A 19,127-nucleotide genomic window follows, 5' to 3' on the forward strand; every position below is an offset into this window, starting at 1 on the left:
AGTCATAATCAGAGAGTGATGGTTTATAGTATAGTTCCACTATTGCCCATTCCTTCTCCTTATCTCTTTTCTATAATTGAAATAAAGATGCTCATGGCATTTGTTTTTTTATTTTGTTTTGTTTTGTTTTTTTTAGAAATCACATAATCTATTCTGTTGTATAAAAAAATCATCCTTATATAACAAAATGTCTTCTTAGAAGAAGAAATATATTATTTCAGGTCATAAATAACCAGCAAACACACAACTGTTGGCAACTAAATAAACCAACACTGGTGTTTTCCACCAATGGTAAGAACAGACCTGCTCAGATCTATTTACAAGATAGTACAGTACTGAACACAAAAATTGAGGTATTTGGTTCTTCTAGGAGTAGACACATTTGTGAAGGCAGACCGCCTATGGGAAAATAAATAAGATATATTCTCATACATATATGTCATTGGGAATGTAATACTGGTAGGTATGTCAAGCATCAAGTTTCTAGAAAAAACTGAGGCAAGCAAAGAGAAAGCAGCTCACACACGAGTCCTTTCTCTTCTGCCCCGTTTTGTCAGAGGGACTTGATGTACCCACTGTATATTGGTCCGCAACGTGCTGAGTTCAGCAAAACGTCTTGACGCTGTCACCATGGTAAGTGCTCAGAACCCAGGGAACTTGGGTGAAATTAAATAAATAAGGACCAGCACCCACAAGCCCATCTCTGGAGTTACTGCCTCTCTTCTGGAGGAAGAGCCTGCAGTCCTGGAGGGATGGAAGCTCCTCCAGGGTTTTTCAGTAGCTGGGGGAGGTGGTGATGGGGCTCTGAAGGTAGCTGAGGGCACTGTTCGTGGAGTGGACAGGGATGGAGCCGGGGAAGTTGAAGACGGTGGTGGCAGAGGTGCCCCGGTCTAGCACAGCCATGGCAGGGCTCCCGGCCTCGGCCGAGCAGTGCAGGGCCAGCACCTGGGACTCGAACTGCAGCAGCTGGCCCATGAAGCTGAAATTGGGGGAGATGATGCTTCGCCTCTTCTTCACGAACTCAAATGCCTCATCCAGCTTCACCCGGTTAGTCCTCATGAGGTAAGCGAGGCAGATGGTGGCTGACCGGGAAATGCCCGCCTGGCAGTGGACAAACACCCTTCCCCCTGCATTCTTGATGGAATCTATGAAGTCTATGGCCTCGTTGAACCAGGAGCTGATGTCCGCCTTGTGGTTGTCCTCCACAGGAATGCTCTTGTACTGGTAGTGGCCCTCAAAGTGGTTGGGGCAATTGGCCAAAACATTGATCAGGGCAGTGGTGCCCAAGGCAGCCAGCATGTCCTCGCGGGAAGCATGGTAGGCACTGCCCAGGTACAAGAAGGGCAGGATCTCCACTGGGCCACCCTGGTCGTAAAATGGGGTGCTGCAGGAACTGCATCCAGATTCTGCGCTGTCAGGGACACTAGTATTCAGGGGAAGGCTGAGCCCCATGGGGGTCGACTTTTTGCTACAGAGCTCCGGACAGGAAGCTGAAAAAGCTTCATACCCTCCTTTGAGGAAGAAGACTTGCGCGGCCCCACGCCTCGCAACAGAGCGCTCCAGTGGCCAGGGCCAAGGTGCTGTCGCGCTTGGCGCCGTCCAGGGCAACACTGCGTTCTCCAGCAGAAAGCCCGACCCTGGGTCTCTGCGCTGAAACAGAACCTGCTCTCGGACCTAGCAAGGGGTGCTAGCGGGACTCCGGGCCTCGCTCGCTCACTATTATCCCGTCTGCCCTGGGATCGGTCCGCGGCGCCCGGCTGTCATCTGGTCCTTCGCACTGCTGCTCATGGCATTTGTAAATAGCAAAGATCTCAAACTGATGATGAGTACATTATATAAAATACCGGTGATCCAAAATGGAAAGCTGGAAAAATAGGTTGGATCCAATAAAATAATTTTTTTAAAAAAAGAAAGAAAACTGGTATTTACATTTAAGAAGTCAAGCAAAGTAAATCATGAAGATGTGTCTTAAAAGTAAGCACACTAAAAAAAAAAAAAAAAAAAAACTCAAAGAGTCAAATAACAACTACACATGAGTTCAAAAAGCCAAACACAATTTAATGTTTCTATAAATAAGTATGTATTATCTGAAAAAGGATACACTGAGTCATTTTCTGTGAATACAGTACTAAATAGAATACAGAAAGAAATATGTGAAAGTTTTTTTGTAATCAAATTGGTTGGTACAAACTCCAGGTTAATTTAAGTATGTTTAATTTTAGCAGGAATACTCAGAGCCTCTATGGTAGCTATTGCTTTTCAAATGTGTTTGATCTTGGAAAACTTCTTTTTGTAGAGAACTAATTGAGAATAGCATTAAAACCAACATCCTTGGAGAAACACAAAAAGGACAATGAATTTTGTAAATGGGACTCTGTATAAAAACAGAACATCAGAAAAGTGTCCATATAAACCCCAATTTTTCTGCTACCCTAGGAGTCTGTAGTGCTTGATTACCTCATCTGATAGATAGTTCTAATTCCCCATGGTACCGTGAGCAGAGTTTCTGCTGAGCAAAATTTTGTTAAAGTACTACCATATGTGAGTTATTAGATGCCATACTCCAAGATGGGTGACCATGTTTTTACCACAGTGATAGGGTGTTGGAGGTTACTGAGCTCAGGAGCCACTCCAGTGCTGATCAGTCACTGGATTCTGTACATACATCAGAAAGGTGTATAGTGTTTTTAAAGGCTATTTGTCAAGCAATTTAAATTTCTAATAATATCACTATTTTAGGAAATTTAAGTTTGTGTTTTCACAATTAATTACTCTTATAGTTGTGAAAATGCATCATATTACTGATATTTCATCATCACTTTAGCTTTCTTCTACTAATATATAACACTAAGATCTTTAAAATATTTTAGGTGCAGTTGGACACAATATCTTTATTTTTTTTAATTTTTATGTGGTGCTCAGAATTGAACCCAGCCTCTTGCATGTATTAGGTGAGTTCTTTACCAATGAGCCATAACCCCAGCCCCAATATGACCTTTAAATTTTTTAATTGGACTAATTTCATATTTTCTTTGTTTTGTTGTTCCCTCAAATAACACCTTAAGCTCTGTTTAGCCCAGTATTTAGAGAGTGCATCCATACATAACTATTTGTTGTATGACATAATAAATAATTGAATGGATAAGTGTCAATGTTAAAATTTGCTTTTAAGTAGCATTAGCAGACAAATTGATATGCATTGTTCATTGCATTTAGTTAGAAATAACAAAATAAGGGAATATTGCCTAAACCTGTAGTAAAAACAACTGAATTTCATATTTGTGAGGTAAGCAATTTCAAGTATAAGGGCAACATCAAGGACCAGAAAAACATCATCCAAACAACTAGCAGCTTGTTCATCTCTATATCCTTAAAAATGGTGTGTAGACAATTTTGCTTAGAAAGCTGAAGTCAGGGTATTGTTCTGCAGGTCTGGCAATCAGAGAAAGTTATTACACACTATCTTTTGCCCAAGAAAATTGCTAACGAAATTTTTTATTCAATTCATGTATATAGTAACATTGATTATAGATTAATTAGGGACTAAAAACTAGTTTTACCAACGTTTTAATTCCATGTTAATGAAAGATTATAAATTAATTTATTTAATTTATTTAAATTAAATACTGTAGTATATTGATTTACAAAATGGCTAATTAGGCCATCTAGAACTTGTAGGAGACCAATGGACTTCCCAATTAATATTTAAAGACATTAATGAATAAACAATCACCAAGAAGTTATTTCAAGAATGTAAACATTTATTTCAAGCCCTAATCAATACTGAAATAGATCTAATTTCAGTCTCAGTCCTTCCAAATCACTGCATAGCAGCCGAAAGCTCAGTACTTAATAAATAATTCTGAGAGTTGCTTCATTTTCTTTAGTTGAGTAAAGAGCAAAGATTTTTTAAAGGATTGGGGGTAGTTGTTTGCCTGTTTTCCATCGTCTATCCCAACCAGTACCCTAATCTCTGTTGAACAGATCTGGACAAAATCATTAATATACCCAAGGAGTTGCCATTAGAGAAATATTTTTTGTCTGAGATATAAACTCATTTAGATGATGTACCTATTGTGTGAGAATTACCCTCTTTTATATATTGAAACCATTCTCTAAATGATAACCTTATATCTTTTCTGAATTGTACAACAGTAAAGAGATGGAAATACTTTTCAAGACATCAGTTATCAGAGAGTGAAGCTTGTAAATTGGGGCTCTAACAAAGTAATCAGAATGACATCACATAACAGGAAGCAGTTCTGCCCTCTCCAGCAGTACCCCTCAGAGACTGAGTGGCCCCCAAAAAGCAGCTTCCAATGAATATGAATTCTATCAATCACATCCCCTCTTTTAGTGATACATTTCATGTGTCTAGAAGCCAAAGTTGACAAGAGTGCTTTATCATATCAGAAATTTTTCAATTGTTAATGAATCCTTGTATAAAATATTATCAGAGCCATAAACAACTCAAAAACAAAATCTAAGAAAACCACAGAAGCACTCATCACACTTCTGCAAATGGCATGACCCAGGATAACAAAACCACTGTGGACTTCAAAATTATTTTAAATAAACTTTTTGGAGTATTATACTCCATATCAATATTTATTACTTCAACTAATGACTGTTCAGGAATAAAGAAGGCAAAAAGCAATCTATCTCAGTTTAATTGTGCAAGGTAATTACTTCCATGTTGAATATGGGATTTATTTCAACTTGGCTCACAAGGAAATCGGCTTACAATTTGCCAATGTACACATCTAATTAGAAGTCCTCTTCCTCTTTATCATAAATGTATCTCCACATTCAGATTGATATGTAGGATAGGCCTAGAGAGAGCTGGAATTAGCATACATAATATATTGTGTTATTTATTTTTTATTGAATTAATAAGTAGAATGATATGTAAACACTCTCAAAATTAAGGCATAAACTGAATATACATTAAAAGTTAACTTTACAAAGGGGGAAGTAGAAATATCTTGCCTCAGCTGATGACTTTGAAAAGCCAAGATGAACAATGGAATCCTAAGAATTAGTTAGGTATTATATAGACATATCAGCAGAATGAGGCCGAGTCACATTGGGTTATGTTGTGCCAATTTAAGGAATAGTAAAAGTAAAATGCAAGAAGCTCAGCTCCTGGCCTAGAGCCATATTATCAAGGAAGGTTGAAATTTAGGATCAACACTCCAATATCTAGTCATAAAATATTTCTAATCTTAACATTCCAAAATAGCACACCTGTTTTGGACTTTATACTACAATATACAATTTGATCAGTTCATAAATCTGACTATACCCAAAGTGCACAATACTTAGAAATAAAACTGTATGTGTTCTTGTGACCATTTCTGAACTGTTAGAGCTATGTGTTTGATTGTTTGCTTACATTTATTCTTAAAAGTCTAGGACTTAGCTTAATATATTTTTAGTAAATATTTTGTTTTCTAGGACTACTTTTTAGCCTCGTACTTTGAGTAATTTTGCAAAGTAGGCAATTTTCTGCTTGTGTGGCAGCTTTACTTTCAGAATGCAGTAATGTGAATTTAGTTTGTTTTATTTTAAACCCAAACTTATTATTTACTCTTTTTTAAATATTTATTTGTACAATTTAATTATAGAGAATAGTGGGTTTCATTGTGGAATATTTGTACATATGAATAAGGATTATTATTTGAATGTGATTAACAAGACTATTAAGCAAATTTGACTTATTTGTACACAATGATCATAAATTCCTAATTGGCAGCAGAGTCCACACAAGATCTCTCTATAGAAAACTGTGTCATTGTAGTACTTGGAAAATGTCCTTTAGTACTAGGAACTCAATTCCCATCTTTAATACCAAATGTGTAGTGTTAACATAAATATTCAATAAGCTAATTGTGTTACTCATCTTTTTTTTCACTGTGAACAAAATACCTGACATGTAAAAGTTAAAAGAAGAATAGTTTCATTTGGCTCACAGTTTCAGAGGTTTCAATTAATTGTCAGCTCCCTCCATTGCTTTGTGCCCACGGTAAACAGAACATCAAGCTGGAATGATATGGCAAAGAAAAGCTGCTCAACTGGACATCCAGGAAACAGGTAGATGAACATCCAGGAAAGAGAGGGGGAGGGGTGGTAGAGAGAAGAGAGAGAGAAAGAAAAGGGACCATGGACCTGATACAGCATTCCAAGACATACCTCTAATTAGAACCCACATTCTATAGATTCAACCACCTTCTAATAATTCCATCAAATTATGAGCCCTGTCCTGGTTCAGTCATAGGACGAGTTTTTTTTCCAATCTTACAGCTCTAAAACAGGTGGCACAAAAGGCCATGGCATGGTTCGGTCATGAGACCAAGCTTGTCACATCTGACAGCTCTTAAACAGCTGGTACAGAATGCATGGCATGGTTCTGTCATGGGAGCAATATTGTCTCATCTAGCAGCTCTAAAACAGGTAGCACCAGAGGCCCTGGTTTTGTTCAGTCATGGGACCAGGTATGTCCCATATTACAGCTCTAAAAAGGTAGCACAGGAAGCCATGGCCTGGTTTGGACATAGGACCAGGCTTGTCCCATGTTACAGCTATAAATCAGGTGGCAGAGAAGGACCTGGTCTGTTTTGGTCATGGGATTAGTTCTGACATATCTTACAGCACTAAAATAGGTGATTCAGGAGGCTCTAGCTTGATTCAGTCATTAAACCAGGCTTGTCCCATCTTGCAGCTGTAAATCATGTGGTACAATTTGCCCTAGCCCATTTCAATAATGGGGCCAGGCTCTTCCAACTCACACCTCTACAACAGATGGCAGAGGAAGTCCAGGCCTAGTTTGGTCATGGGACTAGTTTTGTCCCATCTTACAGCTCTAAAACAGGTGGCAGGAGGCCCTGGTCTGGTTCAGTAATGGGACCACATGCCTCCCATTGTAGAGCACTAATACAGCTGGTACAAGATGCTCTGGTTTATTTTGGTAATGGGAACAGGCTTGTCCCATCTTACTGCTCTCAAGCAGGTGGCACAAGAGGCCCTGGCCTTGTTTGGTCATGGGACCAAGTTTGTCCCATCTTACAGCTCTGAAACAGTTGGCACAGGATGCCCTGGCCAAGATGGGTTATGTGACTAGATTTGTCTTAAGGTAGAGATCTAAAACAGGTGGCACAGAAGGCCCTGGCCTGATTTATTTATGGGACCAGGTGTCTAAAACTTACAGCTCTAATACAGGTGGCACACAAGACTCTGGTCTATTTCATTATGGGCCCAGGCCTGTCCCATCTTATAGCTCTAAATCAGTTGGCACAGTAGGTCTTGGTCTGGTTTGGTCATGGGATAAGACTTCTTCACTCTTATAGCTCTAAAACAGGTGAAACAGGAGGCCCTGGTCTGGTTTGTTCATGAGACCAGGTTTGTCCCATCTTACATCTCTAAAACTGGTGTCAAAGAATGTCTTGACCTTGTTCAATCATGGAACGAGATTTGTCTCATTTTACAGCTCTAGGAGGTTCTGGCCTGGTTCAGTCATGAGACCAGGCTTGTCCCATCTTACAGCTCTAATACATGAAGCACAGTTGGCCCTTGTCTAGTTTGCTCATGGGACCATGTTTGTCCCATCTTACAGCTCTATAACTGGTGGTATAGGAGGTCCTGGTCAGGAATCATCATTGGACCAGGTTTGTCCCATCTTACAGCTCTAATACAGGTGGTATAGGAGGACCTGGTCTGGTTGGTCTTTGTACTAGGTTTGTCCCATCTTACAACTCTGATACAGGTGGTATAGGAGGCCCTGGTCTGATTCAGTGATGATTCCAGGCTTGTCCCCTTTTATAGCTCTAAAACATGTGGTACAGTAGACCATGATCTGGTTTTATCATGTTACAGGACTTTAGCATATCACAGTGCTAAATCAGTCCTGGTATAAGAAGTCCTGGTCTGGATTGGTCATGGTACCAGAGTTGTCACAACTTACAGCTCTAAATCATGTGGCATAAAACGATCCTGATCTGGTTTGGTCATGCAACCAGTTTTGTCTTATCTTACAGCTCTAAAACATGGGTACAGGAAGCCTTCATCTGCTGTGGTCATGGGAGGAGGCTTGTCACTTTTCATAGCTCTAAAATAGGTGTCACAGGATGCCCTGGTCTGGTTCAGTCATGGGAACAGGCAAGTCTCAGTTTACACTTCTAACATGGTGTGACAGGACACCTTGGCCTGGTTTGGTCATGGGACCAGGTTTGTTTCATTTTACAGCACTAAAAAAGCAGGTACAGAAGGTTGTAGTCTGGTTTGATGATGGGACCAGGCGTTTTTCCATCCTGCAGCTCTAAAACAGGTGGTACAGCAGGCCCTGACCTAGTTTGGTCATGGGACAAGGCTTGTCCAAACTTACAGCTCTAAAACAGGTGGCCCAGAAGCTGCTGCTTTTTTTGGCATTTGACCAGCTTGTTCCATCTTACAGCTCTAAACAGGTTGCACAGGAGGCCCTGGCCTTGTTCAGTCATGGAATCAGGGTTGTCACAACTTACAGCTCTAAATCAGGTGGCAGAGAAGGCCCTAGTCTGATTTGGTTATGGCACCGAGTTTTTCCCATCATGCAGCTCTAAAATAGATGGCACAAAAGATCCAGGCCTGCTTCAATCATGGGATCAGGTTTGTTCTATATGACAGCTCTAAAATGGTACAGGAGGCATTGGCCTGGTTCAGTCATGGGACCAGGCATGTCCTATAATACAGCTCTAAAACAAATGGCATAGGTGGTCCTAAACTGGTTTGGTCATGGGACAAGTTTTGTCCCATCTGATAGCTCTAAAACAGGTGGCACAAGAGGACCTGACCTAGTTCTGTTATGAGACCAGGATTTTCCCATCTTCAAGGTATAAAACAGGTGTCACAGAAGGCCCTGGTCTGGGTCGATCATGGGACCAAGCTTGTCCCATCTTACCACTCTAAAATAGGTAGCACAGATGTGTCTGCTCTTGTTTGTCATGGGAACAGATATATTCCATCTAGAGTGTGTTTCTAGTTGCTTCTTGATCCATGGTCATTCAGCTACCTTGTCGTGGGGGTAGAGATGTGGAATCAACACACAGACTCCGGGTAAGAGAACTGGCTGGAGACCTGCTAGTAGCTGGTAGCTGAGACTGAAACTTATTCCAATGTTTCCTCCTTTTTTATTAAATTTGTTGCCAAAGGAAAACCATGATGAGAGAAGAAAGGAAGAGGAATAGCATAGAAAAAGAGGGAAGAAGGAAGAAAGAGAAAAGAGAAAACATCCAGACATGGCCCTTTCCTGTAGCTGCATTTGTTTCCTGCTGTTCTGAGAGGACAGCCACTGTTGACTAGATCTCTGTCATTTGGGTTGCAATCTGTGCTGGGCATGGGGAGCAAAGCAGATAATGGGGGCAAGAGACCTCTCTCAGAAGGGGTGAATATTTAGACCTTTGCACAAGTTGGGGGGTTGAAGTTCTTTGCCTCACCTCTGTTGGCGCCCAAGCTTTCTCCTGATGGCCCCTCTGCAACTGTGCTTGTCTTAGCTTGTTCCTACCTTGAGGAATATTACCCGTCATTTGACTAACCAGTCATCCTCTGGGGGCCAAACAGGGTGATGTGGAGTGTGCAAGGCATTACTCCTGAGAGGACTGCTGCAAAAAAGGCTCTGGTTTGCTTAGGTCATGAGACCAGTCTTGTTCCATCTTACAGCACTGAAACATGAGGCCCTGGTCTGATTCAGTCACGGGACCAGGCTTGTCCCATATTACAGCTCTTTAATCCATAAGATGTAAGAAAACTATAACTCTGAGGTAAGTTGCAATTCAAATGGTTTTCTGTTAAGATTCATAAGCATCCGTCACATACAACAGATGCACTTGTCTTATGTATAGTCCAAAGAGATAATGCATCTGGGAGGTAAAGCATCTCTCAAGTCTTTCATGGGAGCATTACTCTCTGAAATTCTCCCCAGAGTGAAGAACCATTAAGAGTGCAGATTTGTGGCTGTCAGTCGATGCATAGAGTTTTCATTTATGTATATTCTATGTGGCGCTAGTGTGACCACGATTCTAGTCTGTGACTCTTTCCCTACTCATGACTCTATCATTTCCCTTTGCAGAGCATTATACTGCATGTAGGATCTAAGCTGCCTGGACAGGTAGACCACCAACCAGAGAAGCTGTCCTCTCTCAAAGCATTTGTGTGTCCTTGAGATCTTTCCACTGAGATACAGTTGTCTATACTGGGGTCCATCCTCTGTTGTAGCCATGAACTGTGAACTATAATAAGAATAATAAATATCCTGCTATAGTTTTCAGAGGCTTTGGGGATAGTGTTTAGCTTTTCTTCTCTACTTTATATAAAGGTTCATTGAATACCAAGCAGAAAACTGCCTTGTGTATAGACTTCAACTTAATTTTGTCAGTTGTGTTCTACTAAATAACACATTTCTGGTTTTTTAAAATTTTTCTTTTTCTTTTTTTACTTTATTTGTCACTAGTAGTTTTTTAACAGCTGCTGACGAGAATAATCAGTTTTCATTTTACATGCATATTCAGCAAATTCCCTCAGGGATACAGCAATTGAAGCTCTCAACATCCAAGTAGAAGAAAACTACATGTCCACAGTGGGGCTAAGGCAAGATGACCACAGCATCCCTCTAAGTAGCCACCCACATAGGGAGAAATTATAATATAAACCAGAGAGTTCCTAGAAAGCCAATATCAGAGAATTGATATAATATTGATAGTGGAATATCACATAGTAATAAAGGGAAAAATACAAGATCACCTAATAATATGGAAGAATTTCAACAGCATTATGTTCAGTAGAAAGTGCAGGTGAAAAGTTACATACTATTTGATTTCACATGTAAGTAGTTTCAAGGCAATGGAAAAGTATGCATGGCATCCATCAAGTACCTGGAATGTGTGATGGTTTCAAGGCTCCAGTGAGGTGGCCTGCATGGTAGCAAGATTGACTACAAAAGGATTGCAGAAATTAGTATTAGTGATCTAGTTTTCTTCCATTTGGAAAAAACACATAAATAAGCAAAGGCAGAACCTGTATAAACCCTTTGGATTGGGCTAGAAGTGAAGGTATCATTTACATTTACTATACAGAGATGTATTTAGTATACATAGATGTGATAATTAGTTGTCCATTGCTGAAAGAAAAGACCTGATAAAAACAACATCAAGGGGAAGGAGTTAAACTGGCTCAGTCTCTAAGGTTTCAGTCCACAGTGATTTGGCCCTCTTGCTTTGGGCCTGTTGTGAGGCAAAACAGCTTGGTGGGAGGGCAAGTTGGAGCTGGGCTGCCCACTTCAGGAGGAGGGGAAAGCAGAGAGAGAGAGAGAGAGAGAGAGAGAGAGAGAGAGAGAGAGAGAGAAAGGGAAAGGGCTAGGGACAAGATGTTCTCTTTCAGGGCACATACCCTGGGACAAACTTTCTCCAACTAGTCACACCTCCTACAGATTTCTCAAACACCTAGCAATTCCTTTAGGTATGACCCCATCAAGTTGTTAAGCCACTGATGTGGTCAGAACCTTACACACATTCCTAAAGCCCCACCTCTAGCTATGGCTGCACATGGCACAAGCCTGCAACACCTGAGATTTGGGAAACATCCCAGATCCAATGATGACCATTGGTAAATGGGCAGAATGAGAAAGTGTATACATGTGGGTGTGGGAACAAGCACCAAGTGTCCCTAGACCTCTGTACATGGGTAGGAGAAGGAGACTAGCATGAATCCTCCCTGATCACATGCGCATGGGAAGGGGATGTGCACACATTATACCTAGATTACAGATTCTAATTTTTATTCTCCAATGAAAGAAGCCAGTGTTCTTTGGAGAAGTAGCCATTTAAGGCACATATAACTGTGCTGAGATTGAGGAAACATTTATAGAACAAATGGGAGAAGATAAAAGGTTATAGGAGCCAGCTTGAAGGGAGTTTGTTGGCAAGTGAGGAAAACTGGAGTATCAGAAACAAAGACAGTAATCACTTATAAGCAACTGAAGGAAATGGGGATCCATGATTCCATACTGCTTTAAATTTGTGAACATGTAAGTTGGCTTTTGCCTTTGGGTTAAATGCCAAATACAGAGAATGGCAACATTAAAAAAAAACAAACAAAACAAAAACACTAGTTCAAAGCCATCATTGTAGTGTTATAGTTAAAGCTTCTTCCTGGGGCTTCATAAACTGACTTTCAGACCACTCACTTAAAATAGAATCAAGCCTTTATTGAAGCACACTAGTGGAGACTGACCAGAACATAAAGCAGTTCCCCTGATCATCCCAGAACAATTGAAAGGGCACTCCTTAAAAGCCTGAAAACTGCAAAATGGATGTTCAGAGGTCTAGCCAATGCTCCCCCCAACCCAACACCCAGGTCCAAGGGGCAACCCCGTGAGGTGGGAGTGTCCTCTCCCCTGGATGCAGGGGAGACACCCAGGTTAGAGGATCCTCCCCTCTGGAGGGGGGAGTGCAAGTCTGCCCAGGGTGCCCTGGGGAGCACACCGGGACCTCTCCCTTGGAGGGGGGAGTGCCCCTCTCCCTGGGTGCACTGGGAAGCTCCCCCCACACCCAGGTTATAGGGGCCTCTCCTCTGGAGGGGGGAGTTCCCCTGTGTCCTGGGTGCACTGGGGAGATCCCAATACTTAGGTTAAGGGGCCTCGCCCCTGGGGGGGGAGTGCCCTCTCCCCTGGGTGCGCTGGGGATCTCCCCCTGACACGCAGATTAGAGGGGCCTGGCCCCTGGATGGGGGAGTGCCCTCTCTCCTGGGTGGGGAGGGAGGGAGCTCTCCCAACACACACCCAGGCTAGAGCGGCCACACCCCTGGACAGGGGAGTACCCTCTCCCCTGTGTGGTAGGCAGGTGGAGCTCCCCACACACACACACCCTGATACCCAGGTCCAGGTGCCTCCCACCCGTAGGGGGGAGTTTCCTCTTCCCTGATTGCGGATAGGTGGAGCTCCCCCCACACACACCCACGTCTATAGGGGCCTCACCCCCCAGGGGGGAGTGCCCTCTCCCCTGGCTGGGGGGTCGGTGGAGCTCCCCCACTCCCACCTGGACACCCAGGTATGAGGGTCCTCCCCCCTGGAGGTGGTAGTGTCCTCTCCCCTGGGTACAGGTGGTGGAGCTCCCCACCCCCTGACACCCAGTTCTGAGGGGACTCCCCCAACCTCCCAGGAGGTGGGAGTGCCCTCTCCCCTGTGTGCAGAGGGGTGGAGCTCCCCCCCACCCCAATACCCAGGTCCCATGGGCCTCCCCCACCCCCCCTGGAGGTGGGAATGCCTTCTCCCCTGTGTGTGTGGGAGGAACTCCCTGCCCCTCACCCTGGACACCCAGGTCCCCGAAGGGCCTCCGCCCCCAAGGGGGAAGTGCCCTCTCCCCTGGTTAGGGGTGGTGGTGGAGCTCCCCCCGAACCAACCTGACACCCAGGACCGAGAGGCTTACCCCGCGAGGAAGTGCCCTCTGGTCTGGCTGCAGAGCCATGGAGCTCCCCCGCTGTCACCCAGGTTAGAGGGGCCTCCCCCCTGCAGGGGAGAGTGCTCTCTCCCCTGGGTGCCGAGAGGGGGAGCTCCCTTCCCCCACACCCAGGTTAGATGGACCTCTCTCCTGGAGTTGGAGTGCCCTATCCCCTGGGTGTGGGGGGGAGCTCCCCCCACCCCGACACCCAAGTCCTAGGGGCCTCCCCTCGGTAGGGGGTAGTGCCCTCTCCCCTGGGTGCCGGGGGAAAGCTCCCCCCCACCCCTGACTACCGAGGTCCAAGTGGCCTCCCCCGCCCCGGAGAGAGCGTGTCCTCTCCCCTGGGTTTGTGGGGGGTAGTTCCCCCCCCACCTCGTCACCTAGGTCCGAGGGCGCAGCAGAGGACTTATGGCCTGGACAGCAGTCAACCGAGACGGGCAGTCCTCTCAGGTACTGCGCTGGCCCTGGGCCTGAGGATGGCAGGCCAGGCGAGGCAGTGGAGTCCGGAGTGCCCTCTCCCCTGGGTGCGGGGGTGGTGGAGCTCCCATCCCCCCTCCCCGACACCCAGGTCTAAAGGGCCTCCCCCACGAATGGGGGAGTGCCCTCTCCCCTGGGTGCAGGGGGAAGCTCTCCCCCATCACCCCAACACCCAGGTCTGAGGGGCCTCCCCCCCTGAGGGAGGAGTGCCCTCTCCCCTGGGTGTGGGGCGGGGAGCTTCCCCCACTCCACCCCGACACCCAGGTCTGAGGGAGCCCAAGAGGTATTAGGGCTTGGACTGCAGTCAACCAACATGGGCTGTCCTCTCAGGTACTGCATTGTCCCTGGACCCTAGGATGGCAGACCGGGCGTGGCAGCAGTGTCAGGGGAGCCATAGTAGCCATGGCACAAAAGGGGCTGCAGAGCGCTGGGAGCCATCCTAGCCCAAGTTCCTTAGCTACTGCTGGAGGGAAGGGAAGGCGCTGGGTTGCTGCTGGTCAGAGCCTGTGACGCCCACAGGGCTTTCCCTTTTTCCTTGTGCAGGTGGAGCTGCAGGCAGAGGCTCCTTGCTGGAAAGCGGCGGCCTTCATGCTGGGTAGCGTGAGTCGGAGTGACTCAGGCAGGGCCATTGGGACAGGCCCTGAGCTGAGAGGGAAGACCCTCCACAGCCTTCTTCGGAAGTCCTGAGACAGACTCTGGGGCAGATCTCAGAGCTCCTTCCAATGCTTGGCAGTGGCCCCTGAGGGGACTTCTACAGGTGAGGCTTTCAGCCCAGTGTGGGCTGGGGAGTCCACTGATGTGAGGAATTCACTCTAAGTCACATTTTTTTCTGAAAAATCAGTATCTCTGATAGCACATCTCATTTGTTTAAATTTCATTAGTTTAAAATTTGTAATGATACAGATAAGAGCTCAATGAAGTATTTTTTAGTTTGCAAACATTTTCTTGAAAGGTAATGTTAGTTATCATTTCAATGTGAGAGAGGGGCATATTTCTCATTCAAGACCTACTCATCAAACACTGGAGAAACAACATTTACATATATAGTACAAGTTAATTATTAATGATCTTATCCAGAAATAAAAACAGACTATCTAAAGAAATATCCTTTAAAATACAAAGCTTTATTAGTAGGTCTGAGTTAGCTATACTTAAATATCATGCACAATTTCTTTTGTAAGCTAGGCTACATTCTGTCATTCCAAATCTCCTCCATTCAGATGTGGCCCTGGAACTGGGCAACACCCTAGTGGTGTTACCCTGGCTTGCATATAAGCACAGAAGACTTATCAATATGTAGAAATTTTCTTCCAATTAGTCAGGAAGGACATGGGGAATAAGACAATCCCAATCATGTTCAAATATCCACTGAGCAAACTGCATGGAAGTTCTGGTGCACTGTGCTCTGGCTGGGGACAGTTATTCATGACATCTGGGTGCTGGAGCCTCTCCCACCTCCTTCTTGTCTAAAGGTTTCTCTGAAGAGCTGCACACACATGGAGTTGGGTCATTCCCACCCCCGCTTTCCACTGAGCACACACTTCCCTCTTGTTTACTGTCCAGCATCTTAGCAAAACCTGTAACAGTTATTTTTCACTAATTCATCTCTTGTTTCAAAGGAATTCTCCTGCCACCTCCTGAAGTAAAACTTTTATCCACTTGCTGCACAATAAATTGGGAAGTGTGTCCAGTACCTTGGAGGAGAAAGGGGGGGTGGGTACCAGGAGAATCTTTCTGGAAGAAGTGACCTTGAGGCTGAGAGCTGGAGCTGATATGGGTGGTGGTAGGGCGTGGGCTAGCAGGTGTATTGGGGACAGAAGAGCTGTGGTTAGGAGAGAGCAGGACATTTCAGTGAACCCGTGGTTTTCTCCTTTGACCATGCAATGCCCTGATAGAGCAGTTATCTCTCGTGGCAGTAATGCTGCATAACAAAAAACACACAATCACAGTGGTATGTGACACTGCATCTGAGGTGCTTAGAGAGGTGGTTCCATGACACATAGATTCAGTGAAATGAATCATGATCTTATTATCCCACATGCAGCACCAGAAAGTGCAAGCCTCAGAGGTTGTATGGCGAGGAGAAGGTGAGCTACAGACCCCTTGCTCTGAGGGGAGTCCTAGTTCCCAGCATCCCAGGAGCTTGGCCTTGGGCTGGGTGGTTATATACTTCTCCACATATAAAATGGGAACACTAACAATCCACACCTCACAGAATCGTTCTGAAGGTGATATTAAGAGAATATGTGAAAAATCTGGGCACCATGCCTGGTGCATAGCTAGCACTTAGAAAGAGTGAGATTAATGAATTAAGAGCAAAACTTCTAATTGTTCTTCTTAATTTTTTTGCACCTTTTCAGAAAGTTAGTCATCTAGAAGAAGACTGCTGTCTCAGTATCTTCAGGCTGCTGTGTCAGAATACCATACATTGGGTGCCTGAAGTGACAGACATTTATCTCCCACTATTATGGAGGCTTGGAAGTTGAGGATTGGGGTGCCAGCCTGCCTGGGTTTGGAGAGGATCTCTGATTATGTGCTCACATGGAATATTTTGGTACAAAGAGAAGAAGAGGGGGAGGAGGAGGAGAAGGAAGAGGAGGGAGGAGGGAGGGGGAGGAGGAAAAGGAAGGGGAGGAAGAAAAAGAAGAAGAAGGAGGAGAGCAGGGGAAGGGGAGGAGAGGAGAGGGAATGAGAGATCCTGTGTCTCTTTATAAGGACATTTATTCCATTACAAAAGCCCACTCTCAAGCTCTAATCTAACCTAAGCACTTCCAAAGGCCCCCACATCCAAATGCCAAATGCCATTGGGGATTAAGTTTTCAGTGGCAAGCCCTTCCACTCACACAGTGCATTAAAACTCATAAAATGCTTTCAAACACTTCTTTGATCCACATCATCATCTGGATGGAAAACGAGGACAAGGAAATGAGGTTCAAAGTGCTGAAGACTTCCAGTGAGCTGATGGCCAGGGCAGCTCATGGGTCGGCTCTGCTTCTGGCCTCATGTTCACACTGGAGAGGGGAGGGGGGTCCCAGAGACACAGCTCTGCCTTCCCTTCCACACTTCCCACACAGCAACAGCCTTGCACGTCCTGCTGGGCCTACTGTGAGAAGCTCAGGGGGAGTGTGGGAAACTCCTGTCTGCACTGGGCCCTCATGTGCTGTCCAGCGCAGCCCCACTGTGTTGGCATCCAGTGGTGACTTTCAACCCCTTAACGTTTAAAGAGGAGTTTTGAAGTTTCCTATGTAAAGAAGGACAGATGCTATTAATAACACAAGTCAGCAAACATTGGGAGGAGCACCTCTCCGGGGGCAAGTGTCCTTTATATCAGAATGGTTTTACTTCAGGCCACTTTACGTTGAGGCCAGAGTTGGAACAATTAACAATTAAAGATTCAAATTTTAATACAAGATTTTCTTTATTTTCCAAATTACTGATGAATGACGAGTTGGTGTGTGTGTGAGTTGTGTGTGTGGGTGGTGGGGACCAGGGAGGGTAGGAAGAGGCCTGAGCATTTTACAGACACTTGCCTTGGGCCTGCTCAGCTCTCTGGGATTCTGATGCATTTCCTCTTCACTTAAGTGCCTGGTGGCAAGGGGCACCTCAGCTTTTAGAGTGTGAGCTCTTTACTGGCTGGGCTTTGATTTATCTTTTGAAAAGTCCAAGCTGCCCTCCACCCCCACCGCCTTCTGCATCTCTGAATTCTAACCTCTCTGCTAGTGGAAGCTCCAATCCCACCTGCTCCTAGTCACCTCCCCACCCCCAGAGCCTGCAGGGATCTTTTCTTCCTACCATCCTTGTAGGTTCCTAGCAGAGCCACACAGGGCACTTACAGTCAGCGCCAGGCAAGATGCGTGTGGTTTAGATGATAAGTCACAACAGCCAGCCTGAGGTGGGGACTAACCTGAGCACCTCACTCAACCAGCTCATTCAGCCTCACGACCCTCCACTGAGCAGACCATGATTTGTAAATAGCAAGGAAAATGTTATCATTCTCCAAACAGATGTTAAAAGGCTTTGTCTTTTAGGGTTGGGCCAGTAGTAGTGTGGACCTGGGATGTGGTGGGCACAGAGTAAGAAATGACAAGTTGGCCAGTGAAAGAAAACTGTCCACATCTTCACCATCCCCTTTTCCCTCCCAACTTATTTTTATAAAAATCTTCTAATAAAAAGAAAAGCGAGAAGAATGTATTTAACAAAAAAGTCCAAGTCCAACAATTGCTCACATTATACGTGTGGGATTTATTAATGTCATGCATATCATGAACATGTTCCTCACTAAATCATTTGCAAGTGTGTGGCCAATATCCTGATGCTTGCCCCAAGTCCAAAGCACACAAGTCCTTAAAACAGAGCACTTAAAACAGGTACCCAACCACAGTATCATCCATACCTAAGGTGACTGACAATAAAACTGAGTGTCACTTGTCTTTTCTCCTATCACTATGTGACCAATAAAAAGGCGATAGGGAAAAATGTTTTGAGTTTGGCCTCTAGTGATCTGGCATTGAATAGTCTGTGCTTCTCTGAAAATGTCATCGTCAGTCCTTCTGCTTCCTTTGAGGGCATCTGCCACTTGGATGAGGAGGGAGACTATATTTTTTCAACACTTTTAAAATTGGAATTCATTCACTTTTCTATAGTAAATATGGACATGCTCGTGGTATGTTGGGGAGATTAAGACTGACAGTTACAGGTCAGTAGTTTCAGTCTCTGTGAATTTGAATTCTAGATTTCCTCCTGAAAGTCCAGTTAAATTTAGAACTAATCAACAATGCACAGAAGCACCTCTAACAAAGGAACTTAACAGTTTAATGGACAAGAAAGCATAGACAGGTTCAGAATTCAACAGTGAGCAGATAGGGCTTGAGCCTCCATTTCCAGAGCATGCAGCCACCAAGAAAGCATTGCATTGGTGAGCTGGTGATAGATGGTGGTTTTCTTTTTTCCATTTATGAGATAGATCATTACTTTTGCTGACTAAAGAGAAATGCAACTTTAAAATTCTTGAAAAAATAATGTGTAAGCTTTGCTTGGTATTTGTCTCCTCCACGCCAACTTCAGTCTCCAGATTCCCTGTTGGATTTGGTTTTCAAGTACACTCTATATCCAACTCCTCAGATACACTCGAGTTACCTGACAGATTTACTAGGAATGAAGACATTTCTGATTATTTTGACAACACTG

At 44.5% G+C, this 19,127-nt stretch overlaps 1 pseudogene; it reads right to left on the bottom strand.

Annotated features, from left to right (window-relative positions):
- Positions 1 to 774: 774 nt before the first annotated feature.
- Positions 775 to 9,557, bottom strand: LOC143390069 (dual specificity protein phosphatase 1 pseudogene; annotated as a pseudogene).
- Positions 9,558 to 19,127: the final 9,570 nt, after the last annotated feature.

This window comes from Callospermophilus lateralis, unplaced genomic scaffold (genome assembly GCF_048772815.1).
Source record: "Callospermophilus lateralis isolate mCalLat2 unplaced genomic scaffold, mCalLat2.hap1 Scaffold_89, whole genome shotgun sequence".
Lineage (NCBI taxonomy): Eukaryota > Metazoa > Chordata > Mammalia > Rodentia > Sciuridae > Callospermophilus > Callospermophilus lateralis.